This window comes from Peromyscus eremicus, chromosome 19, assembly GCF_949786415.1.
Source record: "Peromyscus eremicus chromosome 19, PerEre_H2_v1, whole genome shotgun sequence".
NCBI lineage: Eukaryota > Metazoa > Chordata > Mammalia > Rodentia > Cricetidae > Peromyscus > Peromyscus eremicus.
In genome coordinates, this window is record NC_081435.1 from 70129499 (window position 1) to 70135933 (window position 6435).

Here is a 6435-nt window from a genome sequence, read left to right on the forward strand (position 1 = left end):
GGGAGTACAGCCTTCACATTTCTGATGGTGCTGGAGTCCTGCAAAGCCCCAGGACTGTACATAGTGCTTTATTGTTGTTAATGTGTGTGTGCACAGGATGTGCAGGTGCGTACACACCACAGCACACATGTGGAGGTCAGAGGACAACTTTCAGGAGCTGGTTCTCTCCACCGTGTTGTCCAGGAATTGAACTCACGCTGTCAGGCTTGAACGGCAAGCATTTTTACCTGCTGAACTGTCTTGCTGGCCCTCCGCTTGGAAATGGAAGGTAAGCCCCAAGACGAGCAGAATTTTCTTTGGGCCACCAACCAACCTCCAAATAAAGATGTGGAGATTTATTACTAATTACAAGTGCTCAGCCTTAGCTTAAGCTTGTCCCACCTGCTCTTTTTTTTTTTTTTCTTTTTTTTCAAGACAGAGTTTCTCTGTGTTGTTTTGGTGCCTGTCCTGGATCTCGCTCTATAGACCAAGCTGGCTTCCAACTCACAGAGATCTGCCTGGCTCTGCCTCCCGAGTGCTGGGATTAAAGGCATGCGCCACCACCGCCTGGCCCCCACTAGCTCTTATAACTTCATTTAACTTGTTTGTAATCATCTACATGTTGTCTCTGGGCTTTTTACATTTCATTCTGTATGTTCTACTTTCCCTCAGGGTTCAGGGAACTCTATGAAAGAGGAGATGGAAAGATTGTAAGAGCCAGTGGGGATGGAAGACACCAAGGAAACAGTGTCCTCTAGATACAACAGGACTGATGCGCACATGACCTCACAGAGACTGTGGCAGCATACACAGGGCCTGCACAGGGCCAAACCAGATGCGGTGCCAGCTCTGAGAAGGAAAGTGGACATGAGCCCCCATCCCTAACCCAGAAGCTGTCTCCAACAGACAACTACTTACTGAGGAAAAATTAGTTTTCCCCAGTGGAGTCTCACTGGATAAACAAATCACACTTAAGAGTGACCGCATGCCCTATAGTATATGGCCAACACAAAACAAACTCAATGGCATTTTTGGAGAAGTTGTGTCTCAGTGCTTTGGGTTTTGTTTTGTTTTGGTTTGGCTTTTGGTTTTTGGTTTGTTTTGGTTTGGAAGGGGCAGGTTTCGAGACAGGGTCTCTCTGTATAACCTTGGCTGTCCTGGAACTAGCTGTGTAGACCAGGCTGGCCTTGAATTCGCAGCGATCCACCTGTCTCTACTTCCTGAGTGTGGGGACTGAAAGTGTGCACCAGCACTGCCCAGCTACATTCAGTTATCTTAGAGAACATCCTGCACAGCATTGAGAAGCACACGGATCCTGCTGCTGGTAAGTGGGATAGTCTGCACATGTGCTTTGGGTCTAGTTGGCTAAAATTTCTTGCTATTCCTTTGGCTCATCATTGTAAACATTACCGACGGGCAGAGTGAGTTCTTTGGGCACGACTGCTGGGCTGTCTGCTTTCTCTTTTTATAACATCAGTTACAGCTTCGTGGACTGGGGAAGCTCTGGCTTTTGGCGCATGTCTGTTTACAAATTGTATATCTTTTGTTAGCTCAACTGTTTTATCATTAGGGAATGTTTATTTGGGTCTGTTACAATAGTGTGTGTGTATGTGTGTGTGTGTGTGTGTGTGTGTGTGTGTGTGTGTGTGTGTGTGTATGTGTGTGTGTGTTCTGGTTTACTTGTCTAGTCTTAGTATAGCCCTCCAGCTCTCCTGGTGACCATTGTAAGAAATCTTTTGTTTGTTTTTTTGTTTTTCGAGACAGGGTTTCTCTGTGTAACAGAGTCCTGCCTGGCTGTCCTGGAATTTGCTTTGTAGACCAGGCTGGCCTCGAACTCACAGAGATCCTCCTGCCTCTGCCTCCCAAGTGCTGGGATTAAAGGCCTGCATCACCACCGCGCGGCTTTTTTTTTTTTTTTCCTGGAGCTGAGGACTGAACCCAGGGCCTTGTGCTTGCTAGGCAAGCACTCTGCCACTGAGCTAGAAATCTTTTTCCATCATTTTATATCACACCTCCTTACAGCTCTAAAGGAAAGCACATGTTTGTAGACAGCATGTTCTTAGACCATGGGGGTTTCTTTAACTTCATACTGCATATGTCTGATGTTTCCTTGCGGAGTTTAGCTCATTTACAACTGATGTAGTTGCTGGTAAGGAAGGACTTAGCTTGTCATTAGTTTTCAGCATGCTTTCTATCCCCCAGCTTCAATTCTTCTATTATTGCCTTATTTATTTATTTATTTTTTTTGGTTAAATGGGTATTTTTACTACTCTATTATTTTTGTTGGTTAGATTTTTTTTTTTAAAGACAGGATCTCTATACAGTCCTGGCTGTCCTGGAACTTACTATGTAGACCAAACACACAGAGACCTGCCTATCTCTGCCTCCCAAATGCTGGGATTAAAGGTACATACAACCACACCCAGCTTAGCATTCTATTTTAATTTATTTGTTTCACTGTATTTAAAGAAGATATTTTCTTAGTGCTTATGCTAGGAATTCAAATTAGCATCTTAATTTATAAAATATAGTTTAGCTCATAGTTAATTTCAGTAGAATTTAACCCTTTTTTTTACAGTTCTGCCTGCCATGCTACTTTTATCATGAATTATATCTTCATGCTTTTTGTACCTCTCAATATAGATTTATAAGCATTACTTTATACAGTCCTCTTTAATACAATGGGGGAAATGAGGAATAATAAACAAAAACTGCATTAATACTGCCATGTGGTTTCTTATCAATGTTCTTTTGTCCTTCATGTAGATTCATATTATTGCCTAGCACACCTTCATTTAATACTGAAGGATCCCCAGGCGAATAAAAACGAGGTGTGTTACAGTCTCAATGTGTCCTAGATGAGTGATACATATCAGAAACTTGGTACCCACTGTAGTAATCTGGGAGGTGGGTTCTGAAGGGCTGAACGCAGGTCAGAATTATGAAAGAGGACATAAAGCTAATTGTTTTGGGTGGTGGATAAGTACATAAAAATATATCTGATAGTGAAAGTATAAAATCCAGTGTGAGACCCACAGCTTCAAAAGGTCTCTTCTAACTGTAGTTAACTGTCCACTGAGGCCCAACCTCTGCACAGTCCTCCCACAGAGGGTTTCCTTGTGAGCCTGAGTCTCTTTGCTCTTCTAACGAGGACACCAGTCACCGGATGTCAGGCCCACCCTCATGTGCACGACCTCATCCTAACCAAGTATGTCTTGAAGTACTTTGTTTTCAGATATGCTGACTTCATGAGGTTCTGGGTGAGCATGGCTTTCCGGGTACACAACAGTGTAGAATCAGACAGACCTGAAGTGAGGTCCTGGTCTCTTCCTAGATGCGTGACCTCATAACCCTCTTTCTCCTGACAGCGGTGATGTTTAGTTCAGGTGGCAGCGGTGATGTTTAATTCAGGTGGCGGTACACTCTAAATTGTCCCAGACTGTCTCAGACATCACTTACATATTGTGCCCATTGACTTTCAGAAGTAGTTCAGCTTGGACAACAGGTGACTAGATGAATGTGGGTCGTTGCCTAACCTCCAGAAAGTCTATGCAGATGGCCCTACCTTGTAGAAGAGCAGCAGCAGCCAGTGCTGGAGCCGTGCATCTAGAGCAATGGGTGGGAACATAAAAGGAAAGCTAGAGCATGAAGCCAGAGCCGCTCAAGGTGTGGAGTACGGGAAGGACATCAAGGAAGAGGCTAAAGGGAGCAGGGCAGTTGCCCAGGTGAATCCTGGATCCTCAGCACCGGCAAACACTAACCGAGCATTGGTGACGCCCACCTCCACGTACTCACTTTCCTGCTCAGCACAGCCTGGCGAGTAGTACAGCGTCTGAAGTTAATTAAATTCATGGGGGAATTATTCTCAAGGCAGGTTTCACTTCACTCAAGCATGGTAATTGCAGCTTTTCTATGTAGACAATCACCTCTAGCTCGCTTTTCTTTCCTAATTTGTGAAATGACACTTTTTCCATGAGCCTTTAAGCCTGTCTTTTAGGGGTTTGGCATCAGAATTCACAGGGCATTTGCCAGGCTTGCAGTTCCCAGGGCCCGAGTTCAGACCCGCTGCATGTGGAAAATGGCAGCAAGCATCGGAACCTGGTTTAAAATAATTTGCCTTGTAAATCTTCTGCAGTGCCCTGGCTGGGTTGTATGTTCTCATGGGGGCATGGGCTTTCTGCGACATGGAAAACGGGAGTTCTGCGTGGGCATGAAGAACTTCCAGGGCCACCACACTGTTCTCATCTGTCACCAAATGTGATTTAAAAGTATTCTTCAAGATTGTTGAAAACTTATCTCCATATACATCTAGCTGTACGAAGCCATAGTGTTTTACCACCATTCACAGGTGGCACTCTGTCTACACAGCTCATCCATGCTGCTGGATAAAATAACCATGCTGAATAGAGCTGTGCTTATGTTTTGTTTTTTTTCGAGACAGGGTTTCTCTGTGTAGCTTTGCGCCTTTTCCTGGAACTCACTCTGTAACCCAGGCTGGCCTCAAACTCACAAAGATCCACCTACCTCTGCCTCCCAAGTGCTGAGATTAAAGGTATGTGCCACCACCGCCCGGCTTGCTTATGTTTAAACTAATTCATTCAATGCCACATGTCACAGACTCAGTGGTCACCTGGGTGGCCCCATATTTTCAGGGCAGGTGCAGACCCTCCCCTCACATTGAGGGTTCCATTGGCTCAAGGGCAGTGGGCACTGGAGTCACCTGGGAGCTCTCAAAGCCTTATGCCTGGTCCACAACTCTGGGGTGAACCAGCCTTTAGAAAGGTCATGTATTAGTCTTGGTTCTCTAGAGGAACAGAACTTGCACAAACTTTGCCGATACACGGGATTTACTAGAATGACTTACAAGCTGTGGATGGCTGTCTACCAACAGAAAGTCCAAGAATTCAGTAGCTGTTCACTTCATAAGGCTGGATGTCTCAGCTGGTTTTCGGTATACTCCAGAATCCTGAAGAGGGAGGTTCTAATGCCAATGAAGGAGCAGACTTGCTAGCAAAGTGAGAGCAAGCAGGTAAAGACAGAGAGCTTCCTTCTTCCATTCTTTATTATAGGATACCTACAGAAGGCGTGGCTCAGATTAAAGGTGAATCTTCCCACCTCAAAAGATCCAGATTATAAGTGAGTCTTCCCACTTCAAATGATTTAATTAAGGGGAAAAAAAACACCTCTCACAGATATACCCAACCACTTGGGTTCTGGTTAATTCTAGATATAGTCAAGTTGACAGCCAAACGCAGCCTCCACAGTCACTTGGACTAGACGCAGAGGCACTGTGGAGCGGAGCTCACCAACTCCACTTGTGGGGCTTAGAGCCCATGAATGAACCTGGGGATGGGCATTTCTGGTAAGTTCCCAGTGACACTGAGTCTCTCACCTGAGAAGGTAACCATCTGGCAGGAATGAAGATATTCTAAAGAGGTACTGGGGCCCCTTGCTCGGGTGACAGACTATTAAGATAATAGTTCCCCCAAAGCTAGAATTTCTTCAGGAAACGGAGAGAAGGAAGGGGCTACCTAATGTCAGCCAGAGTAGGAGCTCATCTCCCAGGAAGAGATTTGCAACTTGGCAGACCACTATGCAAGACAGACTGGAGCTTAGGCCATGATGGTGGGTAGAGCCACACCTTAACCAAAAATGTTTAGTTACACATATCTCATGCCCACCACTTAAACCTAAACCTCATGTTAAGACTAGGGAAGATGGACTCGGGGATTCACTGCTCCCCTTTCCAGTGCGGCCACATTGAATAAATGTTCTTTCTCTGCTTTTCACTATTACCTGTCTGTTGGATCAGCCTATTGAAGACAAGTGGCCTAGCCTAGCTAGTTGTGGGAAGTCTTTCTGTAGGCTGTGAATATGTGTTGCTCCCGTTGGCTAATAAATAAAGCTGCATTGGCCTATGGCAGGGCAGGATGGAGCCAGGCGGGAAAATCCAAGAGAGATAGTGAGAGGAGGAAGGAGAGCTGGGGGGGGGGGGTGTTGGGGGGGAGACGCCAAACAGCCATCCAAGGAGCAACATGTGATGGGACACAGGTAAAGCCACAGAACACGTGGTGATACATAGATTAATAGTTATGGGTTGAGTTAAGTTATAAGAGCTAGCTGGCAAGAAGCCTGAGCCATAGGCCATATAATTTGCAATTAATATTAAGCCTCTGAATGATTATTTTATAAGTGGCTGCAGGACCACGGGGCCAGGTGGGACCAGGTGGGATTGGAGAAAGTTACAGCTACACTAACTAGCTTGTTAGGGCTGCCAGCAGCCAAGCTTCAGACCCTAATGGGCTCTAGAGCGGCATGCTCTGCAATCCTCCTCAGAAGGGGTGGCTCTAGAGAGGCGATCTTGTGCCCACAGAGCACCGAATGCCACCCCTGCCCCTCACTAGCTCCCTTTGCTGCACATACCAGGAGCAATCAGGGGGCCATCTACCCCTAAGG